The following is an 18,724-nucleotide window of genomic DNA, read 5'->3' on the forward strand; positions in this document are numbered from 1 at the left end:
TTGATTCCATTTTTATGACACTCAAGAACCAGCAAAACTAAATAAACTATGGAGAGAGAACTGAGAAAAATGGTGCCTATGGGATGAGGTTTGACAGGAAGGTGGTAAGGGTGGTAAGTATGTAGTGCATAATTCTTGTCAAAATTCATCGAATCAGGCATTTAAGATCTTTGATTTTTATTGTATACAAATTTTATTTCTATTTAAATGTTACAAAGAGCTTTTTAAGGGCCCCTGGGTTGCTCAATAGGTTAGGCATCTGACTGGCCATTTTGGCTCAGGTCAGGATCTCAAGGTTCTTGGACTCAAGCCCAACATCAGGCTCTATGCTGATAGCACAAAGCCTGCTTGGGATTCTGCAAAATCAAACACCATGTTAATAACATGCCTAGATTGGGACTTTGCACATAGTAGGCCATTGATAAGGTACAATTGCCACTGGCCAATCAGCTCCTGAAAGGAAGGAACCATGACTGTGTGACACATATTAGGTATTCAATAAATATTTAATAAATGAGTGAGTAGCCTGAGAAATTTCTATTTTAATTCCTATAAGAAAATGCCAAGAGATAAAACCAAGAAGCAGCAGGACAGATCAAACAGCAGTATTTTTGCCAATATACTGTCTTATCTCAGCATACATCCCAGTACTTTATCTGAAATCCTTGGGATGAGATGTGTTTCAGAATTCAGAAATTTTCTGATTTTGTAAATGTAATGGTGCCTACACCATATGTATGTAACCTATCCTATAGATTGGGCAGCACTCCACATCAAACATATTAATACTTCCACAGGAAAACTTACAAATATTCACATTAAATGGCATAAATGAAGATAAAACTAGTCTCATATCAGTTTAGGTTCAGTGTTTGTTTGTTTTTAATGTTTATTTTCGAGAGACAGAGAGACAGAGAGAGAGAATCAGAGTATGAGTAGGGGAGGGACAGAGAAAGACAGAGACGCAGAATCCAAAGCAGGCTCTAGGCTCTGAGCTGTCAGCTCAGAGCCCATCGCGAGGCTAGAACTCACGAATCATGAGATCATGACCTGAGTCGAAGTCGGATGCTTAACTGACTGAGCCACCCAGGCGCACCAGCTTAGGTTCAGTTCTGACATCAAATAAATTTGTTTAAAAATAAAAAATTTTAAAAAGCTGTTAGGATTGTATAATTGTTGGGAACCCTCTAACAGCTAACATTCAGGTAGCACCAACAAAGTACCATGCACTCTAGCCTAAGCACTTTGTGTTATCAACCCATTTACTCTTCACAACAACGTTACAAAGTAAGTGTTAGTATTATTTCCATTTTAATGGCAAGGAAACTGAGGCACAGATGGGGTAGGTAATTTGCCCAAGGTCATATACTTCCTCCTGGAATCTTTACTCTTCATCACTCTCCTAGAATACCCTCAACCTCTCCCTTTGTCAGTATTTGCAATATGGGCCTTGAGGAAGTATCCATCCTCACTCCACCGTCATACCCCCAAATCAAAAAATACTAAAGAAAATCGGTACTCAGCTTTCCATCTTTTCCATCTTTTCCAACCTCCACTTGGAAAACTGAAGGTTATTTAAAGTAGTGACTTTAAAAGATCTGTTCTCCTTAAAAGACTCAAAAAAGATATTCTCATTTGCCTGAGATAATCAAACTAAAGCAGAAGCAAGAAATCCAGCTTTAAAAAAAAATTATTTCAAGCAGATTACAAATAAAAGGACACATTCACAAAAGGTGAACTTTTTCAGCAATGTAAGCTGTAGAAGAAAAGCCAAAAAGCCTACAAAGCAGAATAACACTCTTTCAGCAGCCACCAGGTCATTAAAAAACACAAATTTATGGGTAGCCCAGCCACCTTATCAAGGGAAAACAATATAAAAACCTCACAGCTCTGAGGGGTAAAAAGTAGAGTCTACTTGCAGAAGAGAGGAAAGTTCCTGCATCAATCATGCAGCCCGCCCAGTGTTAACAACTTCTAAACAGTGAAGGTGAAAGAACATTTGTTTGCCAAAAGGTCACTTTCCCAATTCAAGGGGGGAAGGTTTAGGAGCACATGTTGGAAACTTTGCCTCAGCATGCCTGTTATTTTACCCTGGGGCACAGTTTGCCTACGAAACAAGGTTGGTGGTAGAGAGCAATTAGTCTGGCGGCTAATCAGTGTCATTTGGCTCTAACTTTTCAGTAAACCATCCCAACCTAAAGGAACTATGCTTCAACACTGGTTTTGTTTCTATGGAAAATCTCAACCACTGAGGATGCAGCCCCCGGAGTATACACATCCCCTCAGTCAGTCAATCTTTAGAGTCTTTAAGGAACTTAGACTATAATATGTGCTTGGGAACACTTGTTAAACCCAGTCTCCTCCCTACAAATGGTTTAAAATCTTATTTAGGGGAAATTAAAAAGGTACAGAAAATATACATGGATGCAAGAGTTGGCAAAATATTTTGAGTTATATTTGTTTCATATTCCAACCTCACTGAACTCTCAGAAAATAGCCAAACATACTTAGGTCAAGTAGGTTCAATTTCCAAACAGTGATGTTTGTCAAAAACAATTTCTTTACTCCTCACACTATCTCAACACATAATAAAGAGCAATTCCTACATACAGGGCAGGGCAAAAAGAAATGCAGGTCTTACTCAACAAGTGGTTGTTGAATTAAATTGAAATCCTGCTACACTCAACGTAGAGGGTTTTGTTCATGCATCTTAACTGGGAATGATTCACTAACCACCAGTGGCATGTGCTTTTATGATTTAGAAAAACATTCTCCTCAATACAACCTACATTCATTCCAGTGGGAAAGCTTCTGAGTTCACAGCCATGACTTCTAAGTTAACCTTTCACGTCCACAAAATGCGAAATTGCTACTGCTAAAGGTAACTTGTTTTTCAGTATTGGCCTGGCCTGATTTTTTAGTATTGTTTTCAGAATGCCACCCCAAGATTTTCTGTTGACTAGGGCATGTTTTGAAGTGGAGAGTGGAAAGACAGTGAGAGATGATGAGAAGAAAACCAGTTAAGGGATTAAGGTGACTTGGGCAGAGCAGAAAGAACCCGCCAGCCCCCTGTCCCCAGTCCCACCTCATGCAGGGTGGGGGACAACTTTCACCCTAAGAAGTTCAGCTCCTTAACAGCTCAGGCTGACTGAAGCAAAGAAAGTTCCTTACCTTTTCTGAGGTGACCCAGCCTTTCTTAAAGCGAGCCAGGTATGAATATATTGATGTGAGATATCAGGCCATGAATTTCATGTTCTCACAATGTGGTAGAGTACTTCTTCAGTAATTAATGAATTAATTAAGAAGAAAATTTAGGGGCGCCTGGGTGGCGCAGTCGGTTAAGCGTCCGACTTCAGCCAGGTCACGATCTCGCGGTCCGTGAGTTCGAGCCCCGCGTCGGGCTCTGGGCTGATGGCTCAGAGCCTGGAGCCTGTTTCCGATTCTGTGTCTCCCTCTCTCTCTGCCCCTCCCCCGTTCATGCTCTGTCTCTCTCTGTCCCAAAAAAATGAATAAACGTTAAAAAAAAAAAAAATTTTTAAAAAAAAGAAGAAAATTTTAAGCCAGATATGAGCTGAAGTCAGCCAAACTTTTAAGGGGTGAGTAAAAAGGACCCCAAATCTATCCTATGACCAGCAAAAATAAACAAATAAACAAACAAACAAACAAACAAATTCCTCTCATCCCCCTGCTTACCCTTTATGGAGTCTTTTCCCCTTAGGTTCCTCCTCTTTCCCAAATTAATTACTATCATAACAAATACTTACAAAGAGCCTAGTAGATGCCTCTTGGGCAGTGGGGGATGTTATGTGAACAAAACAGGTGCAGTGTTCCCACTTTACAGTCTGGTGAGGACAACAGGCTTCAAACAGGGACATTCACAGCCCGTGGGGCTCACAGAACAAAAATGAAGTGACAGAGGCTTATATTCAGCCCCTGTAGGAAGAAAGAAAGCTACAGTAGATGATTTTTCCATGGAAAGGAATGATGCCATGCAGCTGAGAGTGCTAAAGTGGTTTCCAACAACGAAGACCAATGGACCACATCAAAGGCAGTTTGCCAAAAGCACTGCTATGGCCATGATAGCAACCAACGAAATTGTCACCAATATGGACAGTACTTCAAATATGAATAACTGTATTTGAGAAGAGCTGCTAAATTATGGCCCTGATTGCAAACCTTTTACAAACAGACCACTTACTCATGATAGATTGATACTGCTTTATACAGTATTCTAGCAAGTATGGTTATCTAGCACTGTTTTCTAACTTTTTTCACCACATGGACATAGTGATAATGACCATATTTATATACTGCTCACTTAGGTCAGCTGACAAAACTGCCAATAAAAGCAATGCCTGAAGGCTCTGACTACCCAGCCCCTCCTATGTGCCCTGAGGAGCAGCTCCAACCTATAATTTACATGCTTCCCACCACACCCTGGTTGCCTGCTTCCTTCTGTTTCCCTCACTGTAACCAGAAAGTCTTGCAAAGGTGGCCATTTTCCCCATTCAACAACAACAACAAGTTGTTCCTTTGTGTTAAATTTGCATATACCCTAGTCCCATTGGCATCTAGATGGTAGAGACCAAGGATGCTGTTAAAATAAACATCTTGCAAGGCATAGGACAGTCCTTGCTTCTTGTTATGACCTCTGGCTTATATCCCTTCCGCTCACTAAAGGAATTTTTGGCAGGTTATTACTATGCCCTTGTTTTATTTTATTTTATTTTTTTAATTTTTTTTTCAACGTTTATTTATTTTTGGGACAGAGAGAGACAGAGCATGAACGGGGGAGGGGCAGAGAGAGAGGAAGACACAGAATCGGAAACAGGCTCCAGGCTCTGAGCCATCAGCCCAGAGCCCGACGCGGGGCTCGAACTCACGGACCGCGAGATCGTGACCTGGCTGAAGTCGGACGCTTAACCGACTGCGCCACCCAGGCGCCCCACTATGCCCTTGTTTTAATTGTAATTAATCCAAATCATGCTCAGTTTAATATGAGATCACCAACCAGTTGAGGAGGAGGCTACTACAGAGAAATTTACCTGGATATTCAGTGTATGAGTTCAGAATGACCAAGCATTAGGTGACTGACCTGGCTTAGGTGACAAAAAGCCTAGTAGCTTCTACAAAACCTGGTGGGGGGGGGGGGGGGAGGGCAGTGTGCAGAAGGAATACGGGAGTAGGAAAGAAAGAAGAGAAGGAAGATGAGGGCAGAGACTAAGTATAGATACAACTAGTAGGAAACAAAACTATTTTTAAACTAGGCCAGGGATGACTGACTTCGTTATGGGAGACTATTCTAACTATTCTAACATTATGCCTGTCTCCCCAGTAATTCACTAGCATTCTATCAATGCTTTCAGAATGCTTCCCTCCCTCCTTCCCATCTTGAGGCCTTGCACATACCATTCCTTTTTCACCTTCACCAGTGGCTCTAACTCAGGTGATTTTGCCCCCCAGGGAACATTTAGCAATGTCTGAAGACAATGATGGTTGTCACAGCTAGAGAAGGTACCATTGGCACTTAGCTGGTAGAAATCTCAGATGGTACTAAATATCCTCTAATGCACAGGACAGCTCCAAACCAAAGAATTACCCGGTTCAAATGTCAGTAGTGCAGAGGCTGAGAAATCCTGCTCTACCTTCATGCTCTCTTCACCTACCACTTGGCAGTTTACTCAGAAAAGACTTCTGATTCCTCTAAGACACAGCACTTATCCCAGCCTGGATGCCTTCTACACAGTACTGCATGTCTCACAAATGTAATAAAAACCCAGTTTGTTCTATCTGTGTTCACTGCAAGGTTGAGAGTTCCATAAGAACCAGACTCATGCCTGTCTTTTTGGTCACCATACATTCAGTGATTGACACATGTCCTAACATTTGTTGGATGAAACAAAAGTGTCTAGGGATGCCACCTGGAGAGCAGTCTTCAGAACAGTTAAAAAGCCACAATGTACCAGTCTCAACACTTACACTCATATCTCATTTTTCATTGACAATGGCCCTTTGTAACATGATTATCCATCTTCTTAACTGAAGTGGCCTACAAATGCCTTTGGCTGCTTTAAAGTCAAATACTTTCTCAAAAAACAAAAAAGTTTCTGCATTACAGGCATTCAAGAGAATGGGATTCAGCCCTGTAGACAATATGCTGAGTAACAGAAAGCACATCTTTACAAGATCAACACTTTGAAAGGGACAACACTAGTGTAGACGTGCAAGCTTGAACATGCTTGTTTAGATGTCAGTTTCATTACTTAATAACCATAACATCATTCTTTGTATCACTCTAGGGGAAATGCACAAAAATAGGATGCCTGACTATTCTGTGAATGAAAAGAACAAGAAACAAAAGTGTTGCAGGATTTTTTACCACAATACCCAAGATTCGTTGTCTCACCACTTCAAAGAATGAAGAGATGGACACTAAATAAGCAGCAGGCAAAAGTTTGTTAAGAGTATAAGATTAGAAAGAATAGTAGGGAATCTCTCTTTACAGAGGGGGGACACTTGAAAGTAAATGCCAGAGGACTACAGACAAGGGGTCTTTGTTTTATAAGGTTCTGATCACCCCCCCTCTTCCCTTCCTCCTTGTTCCTTCTCAGGTTCTACCCTTAATGGCTGGACAACTTTAGGTGCTGGACTGTCCATTCCTGATTGGCTCGTTTCCATTGTATGAGGGGTGGCCTATGGCCAAACTGTTCCTTGTGGGTCATAGGTTTTATGGTCTACTACTTATTTTTAGTTAGGCCTTTTGTCCAATTCCTCGGGGATACCTGAGGGGGAGTAGGTGTCTGTTACATTTTTAAGAGGAACTTTACACCTGGGGGGTGGGGGGGGGGTTGGTGTGGTCAGACACTCCCAGCATCGTTCCAAAATATGTCTTCTCTATTTTATTCTATCCTTTCCTATCAAAAAGGGTATGAAATACAGGCGATATTTTAGAGATTTCTAAAGTCTACTGAAAAATACATCCTTTGGAAATCAGGTAGAGCTGGGTTCAAATACTGGCTCTGTCTCTTACTAAGTGTGTGACCTTAGGCAGTTTTCCTAAATTCTCTGACAGTTTACTAATCTAAAATGCAAATGAAAATCACTGTAAGGATTAGTTGAACAATACTCTTAAAGTACTAGCATAACACTTAACTCTATACTCTGAAGAAGCTGTATATGATAAAGGTCTACTTCCCATAAAAGAATTAAAACACCATTGTAACTCCAAAATGATGTAAACAGAGAAGGCAGGCTGAGAATACTCTGCCATTAATTTGGCAATTATTGTTAAAATGTCAATACTACCCAAAGCAATATACATATTCAATGCAATCCCTATCAAAATAGCACCAGCATTCTTCACTAGAGCTAGAACAAATAATCCTAAAATTTGTATGGAACCAGAAAAGACCCCGAATAGCCAAAGCAATCCTGAAAAAGAAAACCAAAGCAGGAGGCATCACAATCCCAGACTTCAAGCTATACTACAAAGTTGTAACCATCAAGACAGTATGGTACTGGCACCAGAACAGACACTCAGATCCATGGAACAGAATACAGAACCCATAAATGGACCCACAAATGTATGGCCAATTAAGCTTTGACAAAGCAGGAAAGAATATCCAGTGGAATAACGACAGTCTCTTTAGCAAGTGGTGCTGGGAAAACTGGACAGCGACATGCAGAAGAATGAACCTGGATTACTTTCTTACACCATTCACAATAAGAAACTCAAAATGGATGAAAGACCTCAACGTAACATAGGAAACCATCAAAATCCTCGAGGAGAAAGCAGGCAAAACCCTCTTTGATCTTGGTCGCAGATACTTCTTATTCAACATGTCTCCAGAGGCAAGGGAAACAAAAGCAAAAATGAACTACTGGGACCTCATCAAAATAAAAAGCCTCTGCACAGCGAAGGAAACAATCAGCAAAACTAAAAGGCAACCGATAGAATGGGAGAAGATATTTGCAAATGACATGTCAGATAAAGGGTTAGTATCCAAAATCTACAAAGAACTTATCAAACTCCACACCCAAAAAACAAATAATCCAGTGAAGAAATGGGCAAAAGATATGAATAGACACTTCTCCAAAGAAGACATCCAGATGGCCAACCAACACATGAAAAAAGGCTCAACATCACTCATCATCAGGGAAATACAAATCAAAACTACCATGAGATACCACCTTACACCTCTCAGAATGACTAACATTAACAACTCAGGCCACAGCAGATGTTGGCGAGGATGTGGAGAAAGAGGATCTCTTTTGCATTGTTGGTGGCAATGAAAGCTGGTGCAGCCACTCTGGAAAACAGTATGGAGGCTCCTCAAAAAACTAAAAAGAGAACTACCCTACAACCCAGCAATTGCACCACTAGTCATTTATCCACGGGATACAGGTGTGCTGTTTCAAAGGGACGCATGCACATCCATGTTTATAGCAGCACTATCAACCATAGCCAAAGTATGGAAAGAGCCCAAATGTCCATCGACTGATGAATGGATAAAGGAGATGTGATATAGATATATACAATGGAGTATTACTTGACAATCAAAAAGAATGAAATCTTGCCATTTGCAACTACGTAGATGGAACTGGAGGGTATTATACTAAGTGAAATTAGTAAGTCAGAGAAAGACAAAAAACACATGACTTCACTCATAGGAGGACTTTAAGAGACAAAACAGGGGCGCCTGGGTGGCGCAGTCGGTTAGGCGTCCGACTTCAGCCAGGTCACGATCTCGCGGTCCATGAGTTCGAGCCCCGCATCGGGCTCTGGGCTGATGGCTCAGAGCCTGGAGCCTGTTTCCGATTCTGTGTCTCCCTCTCTCTCTGCCCCTCCCCCGTTCATGCTCTGTCTCTCTCTGTCCCAAAAAAAAATAAACGTTGAAAAAAAAAAAATTAAAAAAAAAAAAAAAGAGACAAAACAGATGAACAGAAGGGAAATAAAAATAATATAAAAACAGGGAGAGAGACAAAAGAAAAGAGACTTATAAATATGGAGAACAAACTGAGGGTTACGGGAGGGGTTGTGGAAGGGGGGATGGGCTAAATGGGTAAGGGGCACTAAGGAATCTACTCCTGAAATCATTGTTGCTCTATATGCTAATTTGGATGTAAATTTTAAAAAATTAAAAATAAAATTAAAAAAAAAAACACCAGAAAATCAAAAAAATAAAGAACACATTCCCCACATCACAAAGTTCCACAAGTCCCTTTTATTTACCATTATGTTTTAAAGCAAGTATTGAGGTTGATAGCATTAAGACTGATCAATTTAGCCACTGGTATTAAAACCAAGTAAGCTAAAGGCAAATGCTGTTACCTGGAGTTGTGATCTCTTAAATTAATCTTTCAATAAATGTACCCAAGATGAATGATAAAAAAATCAAGAGGTGATGCTTAACAACAAAATCACAGATTCAAAAAGATAAACTTTCTCCAGAAAAGTAATAGAACAGTTCACTTATATAATACATCTTAATTTTATCCGTATCAGTTTGATCAGTGCCTACACAGTGATATTCTCTTTGGAGACAGAGATTTTTTTGAGGTGGGGGAGTGGTCTAATGACAAACTGTTCCCTGAGTAACTTCTTTGAACCGGTACCAACCAGAGAGACCAAAGAAGAAAATGACCTGAACATTCTCGCAGCATCTACAAGTCACAGAAACTCGTATATAAGTTTCTATATAAGTAGTTCTATATAAGTAGTTATCACAGACTCCAGTTCCACACAAGAAGAGAAACCTTACTCTAAAAAACCAACTCATCATGAGGATGACTATATAAGTTTCAGACAGATGTTTTAAAAAGACAGAGAGAAAGAAAGAAGCCAGATGGGAGTATTAAAGGCAGGAACCAAATTAAGCCCAAGATTACCCAGGAAGATAAAAAGATGACTAGGAGAATAACAGCTAGTGCTGACCAGAGTCGGAGCACAGCCGGCCAGCCCATGCAGACAGACGTGGCTCAGACTTGGCTGGGACCCAAAGCAAGCACAATGCACCCATATCGAGAGCAGTCAGGGAATGAACTGTGTCCTAAGCAACTGAATCATCGCATGTTACAATAACGTCTACATTCTGAGGAAGAATCCTTCAAGAATAAGAAGAAATCTCATACTGTTGGGTAGATGAACCCCATATACGCTTGCCCAGAGGCAAGAGACAAGACAACAATGAATACAGCTTTGACACACACACCCCAGACTGTTTTCAATAAAATTTCAAAGGAAGTAAAATACGTAAAGAAAACACAATTTTAAATTTTCACACCCCCCCCAAAATAACTAGATCAAAGGGTTTCTATTGTATAGTTTTAAAAATGTTAGTCCCACTTAAACATTTTCTGGCCTGAATGAACCTATTCCATAATAATCAATGTCCTAGAGGTCAAGCCTCTGATGTCTCAGGGTATATCAGCTACCAAAAATCCCTCAGCTGTGAATTTGAATGGTGTTTGTTTCCAGGTTGTTTTCTCATGGGACTGAGACTTAAAAATAAGTGCTAATTTACCTAATTGGTTTGCTTGCTGTATGCAACGCATAGAAACACCACAAAATGCCACAGATCTTGCTAAACACTCACAAATCTGACTATGACCAGTATCTAATGTATTCCTCAGCAATGAACTAGGGAGGACCCAGCTAGAAAGGATCCCTCAGGTCCCTGCCAGCTGCTCTCACCATGAATATCCATCTTCACTCCTCCCAGCTTACCCATCATCCTGCAAGACGTCCTTCCTTTGATTCTATTTTTTTTTAATTTTTTAACATTCATTTATTTTTGAGAGATGGAGGGATACAGAGCACGAGTGAGGGAGGAGCAGAGAGAGAGAGAGAGAGACAGACAGACAGACAGACAGAATCCAAAGTAGGCTCCAGACTCAGCTGTCAGCACAGAGCCTGATGCTGGACTCAAACTCCCAGACTGTGAGATCATGACCTGAGCCGAAGTCAGAAGTTTAACCAACTGAGCCACCCAGGCACCCCTCTCCTTCCTCAGATTCTAACTCAAGTTAAACTTGAAAAAGTGGTGAACACCCTTCTGAATGTCAGTGAAAATATTAAAGCCCCAAGGAGGAAGAGAAGAAAGGACAAGAGATGGTAGTGGGAAGCTACCGCCACTGGCTCTGAGTGGATTGCTGTAATTAAGAGCAGCTAGATGGTGTGTTAACAAAAAAAAATGGTCCTAGAAACAATTATAAGATCACCTAACCCAGTGATTCTTGAATCACCTGGAGATCTCATCTCTAGGTGTATTCAGACTCAGGAGGTCTGAGGTGGTCCCGAGAGTCTTCATTTCTAGTAAGCTCTCAGGTGGTGTCTATGTTGCTGGTCCATGGGCTACACTGGAGTATAGCAAGTTCTTAAAGTCCTTGTTTAAAAATTCAGATCTCTAGGCTCCACTCTGAACAATGGAGGCTATGGAAATCAGTACTTTTTGAATACCTCTGATGATACTTGTACTCTAAATTTTGAGAAGTGGTTCACTCTCACCCCCTGCCTGCTCGCTGCCACCGCTGGGAAAATAACACCTGAGTCTACACCAGTTAACTCTGGTGACAGCCGCCTGCCAAAGCCAGAGTAGCAACGGTGGGATGGAGGAGGTATATTCCACATCCAGGAAGTTTGGATGGCGGCTCAGGAATACCATCAGCAAGCTAAGTTAATCTGCTTTACCCCTCTTGACTACCAATCTTTATCCAGCTGCTAGTAAGTGACTTTTACCTGGTGGTGGTAGTGAAGATGGGAGTTTATTTTATTTGGTACCTTAAGGAAGGAAGTAAATTTAGTGGGGGTGGTAAGGTGCCACATACTAATTAGGTTGGAGTTTCTTTATACTTTTCTATAATTTTCTAATTTTCTACGAGAACATCTATTACTTTTATAATCAGGAAAAGAAAAGAGAATTAAAGTCTTTAAACGGGGACCTACAACATTCTTAAGAAACTACCACAGAATTTAATACTTCCCAAATCAGGAAACTACCTGAAAATGTCCTTCCCTTGAAGTTTAGTTTTTATATACATTCTAACTCGATTTTCTGATTCTTGAAATTTACCTCTGGATTTTATTTACTAGAAATTTTTGTGCACTATTTTTTTCTTCACTCCTTGCCTACTAACCAGGCAGATTTCAGTCTTATAAATAAATGTACCAATTTTTTTTTCATAAGAAATTTTTCAGACTTAGCTACCAGGGGATATTCCTGGTATTTTCTCTCTTTTGATTTTTAGGTGTTTAGTTTTACTAAACTATACTTATTTTAACTAAACTGTCCCACATCATCTCTTCCCCAGAGGTAAGCACTTCTGACCAGTCTGATTCCCTCTGTTGTTTACCTCATTTTTTAACTCATCAAAGATAAGCTTATGAAAAATGAGCATTGAGCTCACTTCTTTCATCCGTTCCCTCATCCTCCTTACATGTTGTTGCTGTTGTTATTACCATTTATTAATTACTCTACTGGTCACATTTGAAATGTTAAAGAGTTTTAAATCTGTTTCTTATTCTGCCAACTTCTGACATGGTCTAGTAACTTCTCACTGTAGCAAGTGGTGAAGATATTAGCCCCCTACTATTTACTTCACTTTTCCCTCCTCCTGCTCTCTTCTAAATCCTGTTATCTAAACCTTTAATTTTGTCATTTATATTCCATATGACCATCCTTGTCTTTAATGTTTTGGGTATAGATGCTAAAAATTAAAATCCGTATTTATTTCATTGTAACTATCTAAATATTATTTACTGCAAAGCCAAGAAACATGCTAGCTTGTCTTTAGTTCTCAACAAGTCCTCTGTCACTTATGTTGGGTGACTCCAAAGACAGCATCACTGTCAAATGGACTCCCTTATCATGTGGCCTTGACTGCCCTAAATCCTGTCACATTTCTGTTTGCTTCATATTTGGAACATGACTCTCTTGTACTTTTTTTGCATTTGATTTGGTTTGGAGGACAGAGAGGAGGAGATTTTTAATTGTCTTATTTTCACCTTGTAAATAGAAGATATATATGTCTCTACCATATCGTGAAATTTACTCTCAACCGTATAACAAAATCTGCTTTTCCCAAGAGACACTTCTCCTATAGACCTGATGACTTGGAGGCCTCTCACCCTTCACTCTCCTTTACTAAACGTGTGGCTGAGAACATCTCCTCTTTCTTGGTTCTCTCCCTCATTTTGCTTTCACTGAGAAAAATGCCTTCAAAAAAGATATACCTGGTAGCCAAATTTTCTGAATCCTTACATGTCTAAAATTGTCTTTATTCTACCTTAATACTTGATTCATAGATTGGCTATGAAACTTTGGTGTCATAGCCAATAATTTTTCCTCAGAATTTTGAAAGCATAACTCTATTATATTCAAACACCCCGTGTGACTGAGCAGATGTCTGATACCAGTGTGATTTGCCATTCTTTTTCAGGGAGCTTTTTTTTCTTTTTTAAAACTTCTTAGGATCTTGTCTGAATCCCAAATGTTCCGAAATTTCATAAGAATGTACCTATGTGGATATTTTTAGTCATCTTTGGAAGCACTTGATGAATTCTCTTAATCTGATATTCAGCTTTGGGAATTTTTCTTTGACTCCTCTTAATTTCTTCCTCTGTCTTTCCTCTGCCTTCCATTTCTGGTATTCCTACTAACCTGATTTTGGATCTTTCAGATTCATCATATCTTTTCTTTCGTATTTTGGTGGCTCTGTCTGATTTTATCTGATGTTCTTGGAGTTTTACTTTTCACCAATCATTTGTAATTTGTAAGACTCATTTCTCATTTTGCTTATTCTTTTTTTCATGGAATCCTGCTTGTTTTATGGATGTAATATCTATATTACATCCATAATATAAAATATAATATAATATAATATAATGTAATATCTAATTAGATATATGTAATATACATACATAATATGTAATATCTAATATTAAAGTTTTTAAGTTCTAATTTTTAAGTTTTAATTTTTAAGTTGTTTTCTATTGTCATAAGATCAAGGCCCTCATTGGGCTCTGCGCTGAGCAGGGAGCCTGCGTAGGATTCTCTTTCTCCCTCTCTCTTTGCCCCTCCCTCAAAATAAATAAATAAACATTAAAAAAAAGGTGTACACTTCCATTTATAAAATAAATAAGACACAGGAATGCAAAGTACAGCATAGGGAATGTAGTTAATATTGTAACAATCATGTATGGTGACAGATACTAACTAGATTATGATGATCACTTTGTAATTTACATAAATGTTGAATCACTATGTTGCACACCTGAAACTCATATAATATTGTATGTAAATAGACTTCAATTTTTTTTAAAAAAAGCCTTTTTCTGTTCCCTAAATGACCTTTATTTCCTCCAGGGCCAATACATATTGTTATATGTTTTATATATATTTAACATGTATTTTTATAAATATTTGCTATCTTGATTTTTTTTTTCAAAACCACTCCTTTTCCTCTACTGCCTGTTATCTTGGATGTCCATTCATATTTAAGAATGAAGACCTGGGTATATTATTCTAGATAAGTGACTGAGGTTGCCTCTGCACCATTTCCACATATGGCTCTTCCCCTGAGTGGGAAGAATGATCACAAACTATGTGTTCAAGGGCTGTGAGGTTTTTGAATGTTGAGTAGACAGGAAGGGAACCAGAGTGAGGACAGTGTTAGAAGCCTTAGTTATCTCCAGACAGTTTCAGTTCTGCAGAGCACTACTTGCTAAACTCTCACATCATCAAATATATGAGGAAAAAATTTTATTGGGGTATTTGGACTGCTCTCAGCTGGAGAGCACCAGCCTGTCTAGCTGCTCTGTAACCCCTTAGGCCTCCTAGCTGCTTTACATGTGGAGGTAGGGGAGGTTGGACCTTTGGCATTGCATTGCCCAACGTTCGAACCATCACTTCAGTTTTCTGCAGTCCATTAAGGCCAGCCTGAGCCCAGACTTCTTCCTTTTCATGTCCCACATGGCTACCAGTCAGCTATTTCCTCCATTCCATCTCCTTCTTCCCACTTCTCTGTGTTCTATCTTCCAGAAATTTGTTAAACTCTTATCTTTTTATGACCTCTGCATCCCTTTCTCCTGGTTGTTATGAATTTCTAGCCCAAATGCTTTGCTGTGATCTCAGAGGAATTAGAGATAGGGGGCAGGTAAGTAAACATGTGTGGTTTGCTCTCTTGAAATCTCAGACCCAAATATACTAGACTTCAAGCAACCAGAATAACTCTTCCTATTTTGCTTTCTCCATGTTTTGCTTTGTTTTAAGAAAGATCTTATCCTTTAGTTAACAACGACTTATATCGTGAAATTATCCTTACTTCCTCCTGAACTTTGGTCCCCATATCTGGTCAGTTCTTGAATTGACTATCCTTACACTTGGTGAAAAGTCTAAAACCTATCTCCTATTAAACATTCCCATTGCCCATGCAAGAATTGTAGACTGATAAGAGGCTAATTAAGAACTTAGTAGGAACTATGCAAGGTAAGGATGTGGTAACTAATCTTATTGTAACAATCATTTTGCAATATATACATATATCAAATCATCTTAAACTTACACAATGCTATCTTCAATTATATCTCAATAAAGCTGAGGGGAGAAAAGAACTTACTAGTTCTGACCCTCATAGACCACCCCCTTACACTACCATGACAGCTCCTAAGTGTTCTTCTCTTCTGTAACTTCCTCTTTCTAATTCACCCACCCAACCTTCTCCTGCCCTAGTAATTCCCCAAGGTACAGTTCTTTTTTTCTTTCCCTCATTTAAAAGTTTATTCATTTATTTTTGAAAGAGATAGACAGAGACAGAGACAGACAGAGAGAGAGAATCCCAAGCAGGCTCTGCACAGTCAGCACAGAGCCCAAGGTAGGGCTCGATCCCAGGAACCGTGAGATCATGACCTGAGCAGAAATCAAGAGTCAGATGCTTAAGTAACTGAGCCACCCAGGCATGCCCCCCCCACCCCCAAGTTCAGTTCTTATCATTCACCATATGTATCAACTACCAGGACATGAACCCCTGGAGGTACTTCTGAAAACTTAACTGGGGGGTGAGGTCTTTTTTAAGCTCCACCCTCTCCCCAACCATTCCTGGTGGAGAAATAAGAGGCTATCAGTGAAGTTGCTGCATATGTAAATGGTATGGAAGCATGAAAAAAAAAAAAAAAAAAAAAACACAACAAACCAAGCAACATAGGGAATCCCTGGAAAGAATAAAGAGCAAGCTTCTTAACTTTGCATTAAAGCCCTTCCGTGTCCAGGCCTCATTCCACATTTCTGCCCTTACCTCTCACTCCTCCTCCTTATGCTCTTTGGATTCTAGCCAAGTTAAACTACTTTTTAGGCTTTAATTTGTTCTGCAATTTCCTACTCCTATGCCCTTGGTTTTCCTATTTAAAAAGCATTTCCCCCTCATGGAGGGAAGGTGTTGTCAAAATTTCCTCCATCTTTCAAGGACCAATTGAAATATTGGTCTCTCTCCTGAAATATTCCTTAATCCTCCCAGCTGGAAATAATTTCTCTTCCCCTGTTTTATCTTTATACTCGGTATACACTTCTCTTACTTGTAACTTCGGTCATATTCTGACTTAGTCAATAGCCATTTGTGTACATGTATTTTCTCCTCTATAATAGACTATAAACTGCTTGAGGGCAGAATTCATAATTGTTCATTTCTTACTTTCTTAAAAACACTTAGCACAGCACCTCTTACAAATAGCTGATGCTCAATAAATGTACTTTGTAATAAATCTTCTGATGAGAAATGGCCATTGTTACCCTTGATAAATTTTCACTGCTCAAGTTCATTACTCTAATATTCAAAGTTCTCCACAGTGTATCTCCAACTTAGCTTCCTGCTCTCCTCCTACAGGAATCTTGATTCAAGCCAAAAGATTCTTTTATTTCATTTTGTTTTTTAATGTTTATTTATTTTTGAGAGAGAGACAGAGTATGAGTGGGGGAGGAGCATAAAGAGAGGGAGACACAGAATCCGAAGCAGGCTCCAGCCTCCGAGCTGTCAGCACAGCGCCCAACGCAGGGCTCCAACTCACGAACTGCGAGATCATGACCTGAGTCAAAGTCGGATGCTTACCGACTGAGCCTCCCAGGCACCCCTCAAGCCAAAAGATTCTATTCACAGACTGCCAAGCTGGTAAGCATGCTGTGACCCTCCCCTCTACCACACTGATCTTTATGAATCAGTTCAAGTGTTTACCTATAAACCCAATTGACACCATTCAACCTACAATGCTCTTTCCATCTGCTGATTTTGGCAATGTTCCCATCAACTGTAATTTTTTTCTTGTTACTTAAATTTAATAATTATTAAATACCTCCCCTTTTTATTTGCACATGACAAAGCTTAAGAAATATTTGATTTATTGAAAATTTATCATTCATTCAAAATAATCAGTAATACTAGCATTCTAATATATCCAACAATGTTAATTACATAACTTTAAAGTATGATTTAGTATTTTCAGCTATATTAGCATAAGCTATATTAATGAAGAACAATATACTAATATATATGCTGATTATTTTAATGTATTTAAATAAGTCTTTTAAATAGGTTACATTATATGTCATCATTTTGATACTATGTATGTGTTTTGCATATATGCCATAATTAATTCTAGATCCATGTAAGTTATTATCAGCCTCCAATCACTAGTCTATCAAATAATTAAAGCTTGTTTGTAAAATAAATCATAGAGAAATCTCTTCTCAATATATTTCTATAATTTTTTCTGGAAATAATTTTATAGCTGATTTGAATTCACTCTAACAGAAAGATTTCATACGTAGGAACAAAACTCACAACAAAAACAACATATGTTGCTATATACTTTTCAGTATACTCAAGATTCTTGTCACCTCATCAAAAACAAGCTACTTATTCTTGCTTGTTTATTTTCCAGAATTTTACTTCTATTTTACAAATGTATTTCTACCCTATCTTAATTATCTTTCTTTTATATCATCCTATCATATTGTGTAAGTCAGAAATCCTCTTTAAAATTACTTGAACTATCTTATAATAAAATATAAATATACAAATGGATTATTAATACAAAGACAAAAAAAGTCACACAGTAGGGAGACAGCTTTGTACAAAATAAATGTACTAGAGAACCTACAGTAAGGATGTTACTATTAGACCCCAGAGGAAGCTCTCAATGGCCAGAAAGGAAAATTGTGGGTCATGTAGTTTTCATCACATGATACAAGTTTTTCACAGAAATATTAGTTTTTCACGGAGTGAGTCCTAAGAGAAAGATGGCATCATGTAAGAAAAAAAGTCCCAAAAAGAATTTGGTTTTGAAGGTTAACAACAAGGTCATTTCAAACAAGTCAAGTGTAAATGAATGGCGGGCAGAAGTGCACAGTATGGGAAATCTCTGGACTTTATGAGATTTACGATATCTTACTTTCACTTCTTTTTTACTCTGGAGTGTATATAACTCTTTGACTTATCTCCACAGGGAGAATGTGAGAGACCATTCCCTGAAGACAAGATGCTTGATGTCTCTGAATTTGGGATTCCTATTAGAAAAAACTAAGAGCTAGGGATGTGTGGATGGCTCAGTCGGTTGAGCGTGGGACTCCTGATTTCCACCCAGGCCATGCATGATCTCATGGTCATGAGCTTGAGATGAGCCCCACATCACTCCATGCTCAGCTTGGAGCCTGCTTAGGACTCACTCACTCTCTCTTTC

Source organism: Puma concolor, chromosome A1, assembly GCF_028749965.1.
Source record: "Puma concolor isolate L17-30 chromosome A1, mPumCon1.1.hap2, whole genome shotgun sequence".
In the NCBI taxonomy this organism is placed as follows: domain Eukaryota; kingdom Metazoa; phylum Chordata; class Mammalia; order Carnivora; family Felidae; genus Puma; species Puma concolor.